This window comes from Microcaecilia unicolor, chromosome 1 (assembly GCF_901765095.1).
Source record: "Microcaecilia unicolor chromosome 1, aMicUni1.1, whole genome shotgun sequence".
In the NCBI taxonomy this organism is placed as follows: domain Eukaryota; kingdom Metazoa; phylum Chordata; class Amphibia; order Gymnophiona; family Siphonopidae; genus Microcaecilia; species Microcaecilia unicolor.
Genome location: NC_044031.1, coordinates 120573883 through 120589787, shown reverse-complemented (window position 1 = coordinate 120589787; position 15905 = coordinate 120573883). Strand labels below are relative to the sequence as shown.

At 47.9% G+C, this 15905-nt stretch overlaps 1 protein-coding gene across 4 annotated transcripts in view; it reads right to left on the bottom strand.

The window, feature by feature from the left end:
• STEAP1 (STEAP family member 1) overlaps positions 1–15905 on the bottom strand; it is a 111396-nt gene that overhangs the window by 83474 nt on the left and 12017 nt on the right. The window contains exon 1 of one of the 4 annotated variants that reach the window (XM_030199673.1): positions 6179–6206. The exons of 2 other annotated variants lie outside the window; for them this stretch is intronic. The gene's annotated coding sequence lies outside the window, so the exon portion shown is untranslated. Of the gene's footprint in view, positions 1–5942; positions 6053–6178; positions 6207–15905 lie in introns of those variants that run through there. One more of the 4 variants, XM_030199665.1, reaches the window with a different exon arrangement.

Here is a 15905-nt window from a genome sequence, read left to right as displayed (position 1 = left end):
GGTGAAAAAGCAAAAAGTCTACAACTAAATTCAACTCCTGGGGGAGATGGAAGGGTATGTGAAAATAATTGGTCTGCTGTTCTCGGAAAACACTAGCTACAAGGACAAGCAGACCTTCTTATTCTCACATCTGGGAATCCCTAGCTACTAGGCTAACTGAAAATAAGAAAGCTGGGATAAATGAGTCTCAAAATTTCAAACTTAAACTATGTACATACTAGCTATGTAGGTGCAGCCTGGAACAGTATAAAACAGGGCCTAGGGGGGTGGAGTTGGATTCTAGGCACCGAACAAATTTTGCAGAACTGCCCATCCGAACCGACTGTTGCATTGGGTATCTTGATCCACACAGTAGTGGGAAGTGAATGTTGGACTGAAGACCATGTCGCAGCCTTGCAAATTTCCTCTGGAGGCTGATCTCAAGTGGGCTACCGATGCAGCCATGGCTCTGACATTGTGAGCCGTGACATGTTCCTCAAGAGTCAGCCCAACCTGGACATAAGCAAAGGAGATGCAATCCACTATCCAATTTGAAAGTGTGCATTTGCCGATGGCCACCCCCAACCTGTTGGGGTCAAAAGAAACAAAAAGCTGTGTGGAATGTCTGTGGACTTGAATCTGCTCCAGATAGAAGGCTAAGGCTCGCTTGCAATCTAAAGTATGCAGTGCACTTTCACCAGGATGGGCATAAGGTTTTGGGAAAAATGTTGGCAGAACAATTGACTGGTTTTATACAAGATGTAACTCCGACACTACCTTAGGAAGGAATTTAGGGTGCATGCGGAGGACTACTCTGTTGTGATGAAATTTAGTATACAGTGGATGAGTTACCAGGGCTTGGAGCTCACTGACTATGCGAGCTGAAGTGACCGCCACCAGAAACACAACTTTCCAGGTCAAATACTTAGGATGGCAGAAATTCAAGGCTGAAAAGGAGCTTTCATTAGCTGTGTGAGGACTATGTGGAAATCCCATGACACAGTAGGAGGTTTGGTAGGGGGCTTTGTCAGCAACAAACCTCGCATGGGCCTCAAAGGTCTCGGGAAAGTTTTGGTGGCTCAGTTGTCCACTTCAATGCTTCCTTAGAATCTGGAGTGGTCCTGGAGGACAGGAGAAGGGAGGATATAGTCCCTCTGCACAAGAGTAGAAGTAAGGAAGAGATTGGGAACTACAGACCTGTTAGTTTGACCTCGGTGGTGAGTAAAGTAATGGAAACGCTTCTAAAGTGGAGGATTGTTAGGTTTCTAGAATCGAATCGACTGCAGGACCCAAGGCAGCATGGTTTCACTAGAGGCAGATCTAGCCAGACAAATCTGATCTTTGCTGGGTGACCAAACTATTGGATATAGGAGGGGCGCTAGATGTGGTGTACTTGGATTTTAGCAAAGCCTTTGAAATGGTTCCGTACAGGTGACTGATAAATATACTGAGTGCCCTCGGTATGGGTCCTAAAGTGACTGACTGAGTTAAAAATTGGTTAAGTGGAAGGAGACAGAGGGTAGTGGTAAATGGAGTTTGCCCTGAGGAAAAGGATGTTATCAGTGTTGTACCGCAGGGATTGGTCCTTGGGCCAGCTCTTTTTAACATCTTTGTAAGAGATATTACGGAAGGACTGTCTGGTAAGGTTTGTCTCTTTGCAGATGATACCAAACTCTGTAATAGGGTGGATACTCCGGAGGGATCTGGTGAAGCTGGAAGAATGGTCCAGCTATTGGCAACTCAGATGTAATGCTAAAAAATGCAGGGTCGTATACTTAGCTTGCAAAAATCCAAGGGAACATTATAGTATAGTGGGTGAAGTACTTCTGTGTACGAAAGAAGAGCAAGACTTGGGGGTGATTGTGTCAGATGATCTCAAGGCGACCAAACCAAAGGTTGAAAATGTGACGGTCAACGCCAGAAGGATGCTCGGGTGAATAGGAATGGCCAGCAGAAGAAAAAAAGGTTATAGTGCCCTTGTATTAATCTCTGGTGAGGCCCCATTTATAATACTGTGTGCAATTCTGGAGACCGCACCTACGAAAAGATATAATCAGGTTAGAGTTGGTGCAGAGGTTGGCTATAAAATTGGTCAGTGGTCTCTGTCATAAAGCGTACAGGGACAGACTTAAAGCTCTCAATATATATGCACTGGAAGAGAGGTGGGAGAAAGGGGATATGATAGAGATGTTTAAATACCTCTGCGGCATTAATGTATAGGAGGTGAGCCTCTTTCAAATGAAGGAATTCTCTGGAATGAGAGGGCATGGGATGAAGTTAAGAGGTTATAGGCTCAGGAGTAATCTAAGGAAATACTTTTCCACAGAAAGGATGGTGGATGCATGGAATCACCTTCCAGTGGAGGTGCTGGAGATGAGGACTGTGTCTGAATTTAAGAAAGCGTGGGACAGGCACATGGGATCTCTTAGGGAAAGAAGAGGTAATGATTGCTGTGGATGGACAGACTGGATGAACCATTTGGTTCATATCTGCCATCATGTTTCTAACTAAAGGCTGTACAGAGATGGACATGCCTCCAACACGGTGGTGATAAGCGCCAATTGCACTGAGATTAATTAATTCAAGACTCCGTTCCTTTTATCTCGCTGCACCTCACGCCTGGAATAGACTTCCTGAGCCTGTACGTCTAGCCCCATCTTTAGCCGTTTTCAAGTCCAAACTCAAACCCCACCTCTTTACCACTGCTTTTGACTCCTAACTCACTTGCCCTGTCCTTTATCCTCACCTCTTTATTCCCTTGCCCTTAATTGTTCTGTCTACCTGTCTTATCTAGATTGTAAGCTCTTTGAGCAGGGACTGTCTTTTGTGTATGGTGTACAGCGCTGCGTATGCCTTGTAGTGCTATAGAAATTATAAATAGTAGTAGTAGTAGTAGATGAACCCTTACAGAGTTAGTTTTCAAACCAGACTCAAGAGAGGTGACGGAGGTATTTAAGCAATTTTTGTGTAGGGCAAGAAAAGGGATCTAAGGCCTTGCCCTCATACCAGATGGCAAACCTCTTCCACTTAAAAGAGCAACACCTCTGGAAGCCAGCAAGACACGGGAGACACCCTCAGGCAAGCCAAGGGGTTCGAGTTCTACATTCTCAACATTCACGCCGTGAAGGCCAGGGATTGGAGGTTGAGATACAGAAGGGAACCCTTGTTCTGTATGATGAGGGTCGGAAAACAAGCAACCTTTCTTCAACCGCTGGTTCCAGGTCAGAGACACACACCTATGCCAGAAAATCTAGACACATCATCAAAAGTATCATAGGTGCCCCTGGCCAGATTATACCTACACTCCATCTGCTTGTTGGCCAGCTGGTGAAGCTCTGCAGCCTGCTCTGAAGGGGGAGAGGCCACCAGAGTCAATGTACTGTTCACTAAAGACTCCAAGTAATGACTCGTGTAGAGCTGGTAGGACTGAATGTGGACAATGAGCATTGAGGCCTGAAGTGTCTTTCTCCCAAACTAATCCAAAGTTCTGCCTCTCATCCCAGGGGCACTGAGGCATGAGACCAAGAACTTTTAGTCCATTTAAGAGTGGATTCGACCACCATGCAGTTGTGCAGCAATTGTGCCTTCTCAAATCTGGGAGCCTTCTGGATATGGTACTGCGTATCCACCTTCTTGGCTACGACCTGTACTGTGAAGGGAGATTCCCAGTTCTTCAACAATGTGTCCTTAAGAGTAGGGTACAATGGTACAGTAACTCCTTCCTTAGAAGGAGAAGACTTATAGCCCAGAACAGAACAGATATCTCTGCTCTGGGCTCTTCCTCCGACTCCAACTCTAACTTAAATGAGACGGTCGCAACCTTCTCCCTCACAAAACCAGTGAAAGAGAGCACCTCAGGTGGAGATTTTTGTCTCTGATGAGGAAGAGAGGGATCAGATGGAGTTCCTTATGAATCCTCCTCCGAGAAGTAATGTGGATCCTCATCTGACTCCCATGAGCGGTCCCAATCAGACTCTTCTCCATACTCAGGTGCAGATGAATGAGTCTGTACTGACCTTGGCCTGGTGCAGCAGTGTCCACACACTGAAGAGCCTCGAGGTGCAGTCCCTATCCTCAGACTCTGGGAAAACTTCCTCCCCTGATGTAGAAGGCGGTACGTCTTCCCTGACATCAATGTCGACACCTTGCAAAGCACTGGCATCAAAGATCTGGGCACCGGCATCAATGTAGCCTCGGAGAGGACCTGGGGCTGTTCTACTGGTGGCACAAGCTCCCTCGATGTCAAAGCGGGAGCCCCCTGCAGCAACTGTGCCAGTTCCTCTCAGAGCATGCTGTGAAACTGCTCATCAAAGTGACAAAAGCATGGGAGCCAGGGCGGAGGCAGTCTGTGAAGACATCAATGCCAAACCGGTGACAGGGACCAAGCTGCTCGATGGCTTGTGCACTGACACCTCTTAAGAAGGGGGAGCGCTCCTCTGGCGCCAGCATTTTTTTTGGTATTGGAGGATCCGATGTCCCAATGCTCCAAGCACAATGCATTGAGGAATACCAATGCATATGCTTCTTGGGCTCCTCCTGATGCATAGAGCCTTGATCCCCTGCTGCCGACGAGGATGCCACTGAATCTCTACGCATCCTCAGAGTCAGGTCTGATGCTGACTAGTCCTGGGGCCTTCTACCAGCGCTCAGTGTCGGGACAGGTTGAGACCCACTCAATGCCAGTGCATTCCCAGTGGATGCCGAAGTTGGAGCAGTCATGGAGGTTGTCATCATCGCAGGTGCAGAAATCAATGTTCCAGCCTTCAAGGAGCCAAAAAGATGCTCCATTTGAGCCAGTCGCAGCCACTGAGCTCTCATCTCTTGAAGCCACTGGGGGTCTTCTGTGACACTGGAAAAACAATTTTGGCCAAATTAAACTCCTCAATCTTGGAACTGTGAAAAAAGGGGCAGCATTCAAATTGAGGCTGGGGCTGCGGCCTAAACCAGGCAGCCACACCCAAAAATAAAGGAAACTTAAAAAAAAAGAGGGGATGGGAAATACAAAAACTTAGATTAAAATTTCAACAAAAGAGAAAAAAAAATACCTGCACGGAAAGGCACTTTGAATAGTGTCAAGCACAGCGTGAGGAGAGCACATGCGAGCACATCCTCTCAGCTCCATGGAAAAAAGAAGATTGGACAACCAGTGCTCATGCGCCGGGTGGATAGGCACCAACGCATGTGAAGTGGAACGCTGTTAGAATTTTCTACTGTACTCACCAGTCAGCATCTGCCCCGGGCTTTGACAGATGGCATCACCCAGATATAAGAATAAGGCGGCCTGCTTGTCCTCAGAGAAAAAAGGATCACCCATATGTTGAATTTTCTTGCTATCATCAAATGAAAACTATACTAAGTGCTTTATCCTTTAACCCAGATCCAACAATACACAAATTATGTCTTTTTAGTGCGATAATGCCAAATAAACCCCTTCAGCAGGAGTTCTGTGTTCATAGTAACAGAAGTCACACAACCCCTTTTTAATGAGGCAGTGTGAAAAGTAGAACATAAAAAGTAATACAAATGAAATTCACTTTTGTGGTGCTATATATACTGCATATTTCTTGAACCAGGAGTAAAAAAATCTCTCTTTTAAACCCCAGAACAAACCTGTCTATTGTATGTACAAAGCAGCCCGGCAGCTCAAACAAGCAGCCTTCCACAGTCTGGCTGTCTCCCAGTCACGCAGCTGCCACTGTCAGTTCGTACAACAGATGCTTTTAGTTCAAATGAATACTTTTCCAAGTGCTGAAATGTCAGCAACCTCTGCTTTCTGCAGTCCTTCTCCACTGCAGACAGCTTTGGCACTGACTTTACAAGACCCACCGTCAGCACACAGCTGGGCAGCATTACTATTTGCTCATGTTTAGGATGTGGCAAACACGTACTTAAAAGTATGTGCTAAAATTAAACACTTGCATTTAGCAGTCCTCTGGGATAGAAATGCGAATGACAGTACTTACAAAAATATCTAGCCTGGTTTTTCTTTATGGATTCAGACTAGAAGAGGCGATCATCCCAATGAAAAAGATTGACTCAACCAGGAATCAGCAGCACTTATAAATCTGTCTCTGAAGCCGGTCTGCATGAGTCCTGCCCCTTAAAACTCCACCCTCCTCCATGTCCCCGCCCAAACCTTCCTTTCTTCAGTGCAACTTCCCTTCCAACACTTCTCTCATTTCAGTCTTCAAATCCTTACCTTCAGTCCCTTCTTACATCCAATAACAGAGCTGCTGACTGAGTTACTCTGTTCCAGAAGGGAGATTTTAGGACAGTCCTGGTTTCTGACAGCCTTATCCTGGTGCATTATGGGACCTGCTGCACTGATTCCAATGGGTAGAATCAGAGAAATACCACACTGCTTTGGAATGCAAGTTTCAAACAGGACTGGCCAAAAAGTCTTTTCCCTGAAACTGGGTAGCTTTGCTAATACTTTATCACAATCCCATATTTACTAAATACTTCTTTCCCAGGCTCCACCCTTCTTTCCAGTTCTTATTTTTATTGCTTAATATTAGAATTGGGTAATTGGGAAGCAAAGCTAGTTCTGGGCAGACTTCTACAGTCTGTGCCCTGAAAATGGCAAGGACAAAGCAAGGTCAGGGATACATATAAAGTAGCACATACAATGAGTTTATCTGGTTGGGCAGACTGGATGGACCTTACAGGGTCTGCCATCCTCTACTATGTTAGACTATGATCTCAATCTCTCAAATTCACTGCTAATCTCTTGGAAAACAACACCTAACCTCAAGACTTGCATTGTTCCACAGAAAGCCCCATTCTGGAGTTCATAAGGTTACACAGGCAACATATCAAGATTGGCTGAGAAATTATTTTTTATCAAGCAGGTGGCACCCACTACAATCAGAATCATTTTGTACCTTTCTGCCACCTTTACATGATTTCTGATTGCATTGCTGGGTAGTTTTACATGCCTCTGTGCTTTCCAGTGATCCCAGTGAGAAGCTTCTTCCACTCCCAGGTTGTTATAACTTCAGCTGTAAAATATGAAGCGGAAGTATTTCATTCTCAGAGAAGGAACAGGTAATTAAAACTGGTTACTGCTAATCTAATTTACTCAGTGGCTGATTTTGGATCACTTCTGACTAAAAAAAAAAAAAACCCCAAAAGCTTTATCACTTGAACCGAAGGGAAGTATCCTCTTGTCAGTAGTACAGATTGACTGTTGCAGTTTGACAGTAAGTAGTAACTGCAGTAGCTGTGATAGTTCCTGTGTAACCCCTGCCAATCTGTAGTGTCCTTGAAGGACTGGGGACACACCTTTGGGGAGGTAATTATAGTGTAGGGCTATACTCGGATAGAATTTATGGGGTCCAGTTGAGGACCAGTAAACTAAGGAGCTGTTAGCAAATTTGTCAGCATTTTCTACTGGCACTCAGTGACTCAGTCCAAGCCAGAACTGGGCTTCTGAACCAATAAGTTTACTCAAACGTTGTCTTTATAGTAGCCTAGTGGTTAGTGCAGCGGACTTTGATCGTGGGGAACTGGGTTCAATTCCCACTGCAGCTCCTTGTGACTGTGGGCAAGTCATTTAACCCTCCATTGCCCCAGGTACAAAATAAGTACCTGTATATATGTAAACCGCTTTGAATGTAGTTGCAAAATACCTCAGAAAGGTGGTATATCAAATACCATTTCCCTTTCCCTTTATGCAGAGAGGACATACTTCAGCAGTACTACAGGAGTGGAGGAGTGGCCTAGTGGTTAGAGCACTGGTCTTGTAATCCAGAGGTGGCCAGTTCAGATCCCACTGCTGCTCCTTGTGATCTTGGGCAAGTCACTTAACCCTCCATTGCCTCAGGTACAAGCTTAGATTGTGAGCCCTCCTGGGACAGAGAAATATCCAGTGTACCTGAATGTAACTCACCTTGAGCTACTACTGAAAAAGGTGTGAGCAAAATCTAAATAAAATAAAATCAAACATATAAACGGCAAGTGACCGACTCACCTGCAAATGAGTAGTAGAGACTTCCCTCTCTGTCCCACCCTTGCGTCAAGACGTGATGACGTCAGAGGGTGGAACAGAGAGGGAAACGGAGTCGGAGTCACTGTCGGACGCTGCCGCCTGGAAACGAACATTGCGCGCACCAACCTCCACCCTCTCGCCATCCCCGCTGCCGCTCCCGCCCTCCTCCGCATCGGGCCCCCTGCACTGACCTGACAGCGTTTCTCACCTCCGTGTGGAAGCGCTGCTGCCTGCAGTGCTTTCACACGGAGGTGAGAGGCGCTGTCAGGTCAGTGCAAGGGGCCCGGCATGGAGGGGGGAGGGAGTGGCGGCGAGGGGGTAGCTGGAAATCCCGCCCGTTTTTACGGGCTTAATGGCTAGTAAAAAAAGAATAAGCAGAGAGCAAACAAACACAGGGGCCCTTTTACTAAGCTGCAGCAAAATGTGGCTTGAGTGTACAGTTGCGCAGGTTTCCCAAACGCATTAATGCCATTTTTATTGCAGCTGTAAAATGCCAATTTTCTGTCATTTGTATTAATGGCCATGCACTAATGTTGCCATTAGCGTGTGGAAATGGCAATCGCCATTACAGCAAATGTAAGCCACATTGAGCCTGCAAATTGGTGGGAAAATGTGGGCTACAAATGCTATAAATAAATAAATATTTAAAAAATGACCACTTGAGCACTTACTGCCTTGCATTTTGTTGGCAGTAAGGGCTCACATGGTAATCCTGCACTAACCAGTTAACATGTGCTATGCTAATGTAGCTGTTCTACCTAATTAGCAGAGGAACGTCAGCTCCGTGCCCCCTAAAACACCCCTCCCCCAAAACCAGAATTTTTTTTTAGTGTGCGGATTAGCATTTGCTAAAATGGCACTAACTGCAGGATGCCTGGGCATGTCCTACAGTATTCCATTTTAAGCTGCATTAGATGCACATTAGTGCCTGACGCAGCATAGTAAAAGGGCCTCATGGTGACTTAGGGGGAGATGCAAAAAAACTTACTGGGCCAACAATATGAGCTTTTGACCAGTTCAAGCTGATTTAGCAAGCAGGGAATCCAGTAATGAATGCACAAAGGGGCTCTGCGGGCTTTTTACCGATCGTGTCAGCCAGTGGCGTAGCCAGACTTGACATTTTGGGTGGGCCCAGAGCTAATATGGGTGGTCACTATGTATATAGGTATGAGTAGTATAAATTAAAGTGCACTTGGGGGCTCTTTTACTAAGTGGTGGTAGCCGCAAAGTGCGCCTATTGCGCACGGAAACAGCTGTTCTGCATCAACTTAAACCTCTTCCATAAATGTGGGTAGCAGAAGCATAATAAAGTAATCTTACTAAAGCTTTGCAGCCCCAAACCCCACAATCTAGATCAATGGCTGGGACACACCCAACAGATATGTTCATTTAGGCGACACACTGAACACTGCAGTCTGTGACAGAATCAAAAAAGAGCCCAAATATCATTTAGTTAAAAAAAAAGGTTGCAAGGAAAATATAAAACTCTCAATTCAATAATCATTTCAATAACCATTCATTTACACAAATTAATACATTTAAATTTTTCACAAATGTTAACTTCCTTGTCATCAGCAGCAAATGAATCCATTAACTGATGGGTTGTATCCGCCTACCAGCAGGTGGAGATAGAGAACACTGAAAAGCCATAGTGCCTCTTGGACGGCTAGCCCCCAACTGCCTTCACTATTTCTCTATCTCCCAGCAGGTGTGGACGTAGCTTAATCAGCTCCTGGATTTCAGACTGCCTGGGGTGGCTCCTGTGCTTTGCCAGTTGAGCAGGGGTGTTGTGGCTGGTGGTGCCCACTTTGAAGGCAAATAGGTTTGCCCTTTCCCTGCCTTACCCATTCCCCCCGCCTCCCGGAGTCCCTCTGTTGCTGCCTGCCTCCAACTTTCCTCACAGCGTGAAAAAAAAAGAGTGCGCTTTTACTGCGTGGCTGTTCTGAGGAGCTTGACCGGAGCTCATTGACTCGGTCCCTTGAGGTGAGAGTGGTGCCCAGCTCCTCTGGGGAGGTCCCGCGGACGCCGTTCCAATCGGGGTAAGTTTTGGCGCGAAGTCGCCATTTTATTGCTATATTCCCGTCCTGTCGGACGATGGCTGCTGAAGGAGTTAAGCGTTGCTCCCGTTGTGGTAAACGCAGATCAGCAGCGGGGCTGTGTAAAACGTGCTCCTTAGACGCTCACGATAGTATGAGCATGCCAATAGATGTTTCTTCCCGCTCGATGGAGCTGGCAGCGGGTGTCATTTTGGAAGCGCCACATGTCTCGACCCTCGCGGTTGCGGAGGAGTCTGAGTGCAGGGGGGCGCCTTGTTTAGAGGCTGCCAGAGGAGCTCCTACATCCGTTTCTCCTAATTCGGAGGCGGAGGGTCAGGGTGAGTTTTTCTTCCCTGAGTTTGTGCTTTTAATGCATAAGGTTTTATGCTGAAAAGAGCTCTGCCGCAGGTGTCTGACACTGCGTTGCCTCCTGGCTTCCCTCCGGGTGTTGATGCCCCGGGGATGACTTCAGAGGTTATTTCCTTCCCTGAGCGTTGGAAACACACTAAACATAGACGGGTAAATTCCCCGTCTGAAAGTGGCGCATATCCTCCCCCCCCACCCCTGTGGTGGGGCTGTGGAGAGTCTGAGGGATCTGGCAGGCCCTCAGGGATGGATGATCCAGAGAAGGGTGACTGTTTGCCACTGGATTTGGATGATCCCATTGCGGTCCGGATTTTCCACCGCGACGAGCTGCCAGCTCTCTTTACTGATGCCTTGCAGGCCCTCTCAATTGATGATCCTCCTGAAGGCGAAGCCTCCTCTGTTAATCTTAGGATGGCGAGTACCAAGAAGCCTACTCAGGCCTTTCCTGTGCATGACTCCATCCATGAGCTTATTTCAGCTCAATGGTCTGACCCCGATGGGCCTTTGAAAGTGGCCAGGGCTATGGGTCAGCTTTACCCTCTGCGTGAGGAGCACTTGTCCCCTTTGGGGATACCTAAAGTGGATGTATTAGTCACGGCGGTGACAAAAAAAGACCACCCTCCCAGTAGAGGGAGAGGTCGCGTTGAAGGACATGCAGTACCGGCGACTTGAGTCCGCACTGAAGCGGTCCTTTGAAATTGCGGGCCTTGCCTTGAGGGCATCTATTTGCAGTTCCTATGCAGCAAGGGCATGTCTTTTCTGGCTACAACAGGCGGTGGAACAGCCCGCCGATGGTGCGGGCCCCCTTTCTGAGGTTGCCCCGCGGATGGAGTCGGCCCTGTCATTTTTGGCTGACACCCTTTATGATCTGGTCAGAGCTTCGACTAAACAGATGTCTGGCGGTGTCCACCCGCCGCCTTCTTTGGCTATGGCATTGGGTGGCTTCTAAGCAAAGGCTGGTGAGGCTACCCTTTCGGGGCCTTCTGTTATTTGGAGAGGAATTGGAGAAGATTGTGAAAGACCTAGGGGAATCTAAACCCCAGCGGTTACCTGAGGATAGGCCGAGGCCTTCTTCCAAGTGTTCTGTGTTTCCCTCCTCTTCCAGACCTCGCTTCCATGAGGCTCGCAGGTATCGCCCGGGGCGCTCTGCTGGGTTTTCTCAACGTGCCCGTTTTCAGCAGAGGAACTCCTTTCGCTCGGATAAACGTTCCGCAGGGGCCGGTTCAAGGTCAGGAGTTCAGGGGCATGCATCCTCCACAATGATGGGACGCCAGTCCACTCCTTGCCTGCAATAGGAGGATGTCTTTCCATCTTTCTAGAGGAGTGGACCAAGATTACCTCAGATCAGTGGGTCTTGGACCTGATCAGAGAAGGTTACCGACTGGAATTCGGTGCCCCGGTGAGAGACGTGTTTGTGGAGTCCTGATGCGGCACTGCCGTAAAACAGGCGGCGGTAGAGGAGACCTTACAAGTCTTGCTGCACCTCAGAGCAGTGATCCCGGTGCCTCCTGCCGAACGCGGTTGCGGCCGCTATTCCATTTATTTTGTCGTGCCTCGAAAAGGCAGGTCTTTCAGACCGATCCTCGACTTACAAAGAGTCAACGAGGCTCTCAGAGTACAACATTTCTGCATGGAAACCCTGCACTCCGTTATTGCGGCAGTACAGCCAGGAGAGTTTCTCACGTCTCTGGACCTAAAAGAAGCTTATTTGCACATTCCTATCGGGCCTCCACACCAGCGGTTCCTCCGCTTTGCGGTGTTGGGAAAGCATTTCCAGTTTCAGGCCTTGCTTTTTGGCCTAGCCACAGCTCCCCGTACCTTTTCCAAGGTAATGGTGGTTGTAGCTGCCTGTCTCAGACGAGAGGGTATCAGACTGGCTCATCAGAGCGGAATCAGCAACCCAAAGTCGTCTTGCCACGGCCAGAGTGGTGACAGTCCTGCAGGCGCTAGGCTGGGTGGTCAATATACCCAAAAGTCACCTGACCCCCTCTCAATCTCTCGAGTATTTGGGGGTCCGGTTCGACACGTCCTTGGGGTTTGTCTTTCTCCCCGACCAAAGGCGGTGCAAGCTTCAGAATCAGGTCAGTCTGCTCCTGCAGATGCCTCGCTCGCGAGCTTGGGACTTTGTCCATCTACTGGGGTCGATGACAGCCACCTTGGAGGTGGTTCCTTGGGCGAGAGCGCATATGAGGCCTCTGCAGATTGCCCTGCAACAATGGTCTCCAATGTCCCAGGAATATCAACGCAGACTAACGTTGCTCCCTGCGGCCCGGCTCAGTCTGGAGTGGTGGCTCTCCGACAGGATGCTGCACCAAGGAATGGTCCATCAATCGCTTGGAACTGGGAGCGATATTTCAGGCTCTAATGGCCTTTCAAAAGACTCTGAAGGGGCTTGCTGTCCGGGTTCTGTCAGACAACACGACAGCGGTGGCATACATAAATCGTCAGGGAGGCACTCAGTGCAGGGCCCTGGCCGCGGAGGCCGCTCAGATTTGCCACTGGGCCGAGCTACACCTGCAGCTTCTGTCGGCTGCCCACATAGCAGGTCAGAGCAACGTACAATCCGATTTTCTCAGCAGGCACCAAATCGACCCGGTGGAATGGGAACTGACAGAAGAATTTTTTCTTCAGATTTGTGCCAACGTCAAGTGCAAAAGCCAAAGTACCTCGCTTTTTCAGCAGAAGGAGAGATCCTCACTCGGCGGGGTTGGATTATCTGGCTCAACCCTGGCCCTCGGGCCTCGTGTATGGGTTCCCTCCTTGGCCCCTGATAGGGCGAGTCCTACTGCGGATTCGACAACACTGAGGTCTGGTGATTCTCATCGCTCCAGATTGGCCAAGGCGTCTGTGGTATGCGGATCTCCGCCGGATGTTGGTGGACACTCCAGTGCAACTGCCCCTGGTGCCGAACCTGTTGGTGCAGGGTCTGGTGTCTATGTAGGATCCCTGCCGATTTGGTCTTACGGCCTGGCTGTTGAGAGGGCGCAATTGAGAGACAAGGGCTATTCTAACAAGGTCATCTCCACTCTCTTGCGGTCCACCTCCGCAGCTTATGCTCGGATCTGGTGCACCTTTGAGGCGTGGGGTGTTTCAAAGGCGATCACACCCACGTGTGCTACAGTCTCGACAGTGCTGGACTTTTTGCAGGAGGGCTTACAAAAAGGCCTGGCTTACAATTCCCTACGGGTGCAAGTGGCAGCATTATCATGCTATCAAGGGAAAGTCGCTGGCTTGTCCCTGGCTGCTCATCCGGACATTGCCCGATTTCTCAGAGGGGTGCTTCGGCTCCGTCCTCCTGTCTGGTTGCCCTGTCTGGCCTGGAACCTGGGGCTGGTGTTGAAGGCTCTCCAGTTTTCGCCGTTCGAGCCGCTTAAGCGAGCTTCGGAGAAGGATGTGACTCTTGATAGTTTTTTTGGTGGCCATTACATCAGCTAGACACTTGTCTGAACTGCAGGCGCTGTCCTGTCGGGACCCTTTTCTGAAATTCTCGGAGTCCGGAGTAACGGTACGTACAGTGCCTTCCTTCCTGCCTAAAGTGGTTTCAGCGCTTCACCTGAACCAGCCTATTTTTCTTCCTTCCTTTTCTAGGGAAGAGTTCCCGGACTCCTTTGGGCAGTTACATCTTATGGATGTCCGCAGAGCGCTGTTGCAGTATGTTCAGATGTCAAATGACTTCAGGACTTCTGATCACCTTTTTGTCTTGTTGTCAGGTCCTCGGCGTGGAGGTCCAGCGTCTAAGGCCACTGTAGCCCGTTGGCTCAAGGAAATAATTTTTTCTGCGTATCTGCTTTCAGGTCGGTCTCCGCCTGAAGCGTTTAAGGCGCATTCCACGAGAGCGATTTCCTCCTCGTGGGCTGAAATGGGTGCACTCTCTCTTCAAGAGATATGTAGTGCGGCTACTTGGGCTTCTCAGCTCTCTTTTGCCCGGCATTACAGGCTGGATGTTGCAGCGAAGCAGGACGCTATATTTGGAGCTCAAATATTGGCTCGTGGTGTGGCCTGTTCCCACCCTAAGTAGGGATTGCTTTTGTACATCCCATCAGTTAATGGATTCATCTGCTGCTGATGACAAGGAGGGGAAAATTAGGTTCTTACCTTGCTAACTTTCTTTTCTTTAATCACAGCAGATGAATCCATGATCCCTCCCTGTCTGACTTTGTTTTTTGTTCAGATCTTTCATGCAGATATAAATCGCATTGGGAGAAGTTGGAAAACAGTTCTCAGAATTTCTACATGCTGTTTTATTACAGGAGGTTGAGATCGTCCCTCCTTTGTTGCTCCTGTTCTGGGGCGTTTGTTCGCTGCGAGGAAAGTTTGTGTTACTATACCTTTATGGTTCACTCTGCTTTGGAAATATCAAATACTGAAGGCAGTTGGGGGCTAGCTGTCCAAGAGGCACTATGGTTTTTCAGTGTTCTCTATCTCCACCTGCTGGTAGGCGGATACAACCCATCAGTTAATGGATTCATCTGCTGTGACTAATGGAAAGAAAATTACCAAGGTAAGAACCTAATTTTCCCATATCAAAAACCACATGAAGGAAAGTTCAAGAATTCTTAATGATAAACATATGCAAAATCATATTGTCAACATTAAGATTTTTTTTCCACCTACTGTAGCATACAGAATATAACTAGAATGTTTCCTCTAACAGCTTTCCATAAAAAAAATGTATTCAAATTCTGGGAGCACCTCAGTAATAGCAACACAAAATTCCTTCACTGTCAGATACTTTGTGAAGCAACACTAAATCCTGCAAAGAAGCTTCTCAGCCTATATTACAAACCTTATCACCAGTTTTGAACGTGAATACCAATAACAGTACCTTTAAAAAGGTAGCAGTGAATATACACAACAGCAATATGTGTTCCATTGGAAAAGCTAGACAAGTCAAACTCCTAGATCCCCCATACAAACTACATGCCAAATGTTATTTCATAAGTGGGTGTAAATTGGGGTAGAGAATTTGCTAGGTACTGTGTTCCAGGTAGCATGGGTGTGGTGAGCACACATAACAGGAGGGCTAAGCACTTCATGTTGGTAGGTGACATCCCTAGTGTTTTAGCGAGAGATGTATGAGTATGGGGGGTAAATTCTAATAGCCCCTCTTTCAGTAGGATCTGGGATTTCGAAAAGACCATATATTTCCAAGGGTTCCAATCCAACCTCTCTGATGAACAGGATAGGAATCTCAGCAGTGCCCAATACGGTGTATGTAATTACCCAAAAATCTACGACGTCACCAGTCTGTGGTCTTATTAGGAGGTCGTCTGTTTGTTCAAGGTGTAAGCCGAAGGTGCCTCCAAACAGTACCTGAGTGTGTATAACCGTACGGCTAGGACCTAATGTCCAACTGTCAAACAAAGGCTCACACAGTATGTGGTATCGGGTGAAGGGGTCCCAATTGGGATCGTCTTCTGGAGCAGGGTCCCAATGAGGATGAAGTAATTCTCTTAGATATTCTGGGGGTTCGGGGATCAAGTGTGCACTTAAATTTAAAGGCGACGGTGGGGGAGAATCTGGTGGAGAAGGCG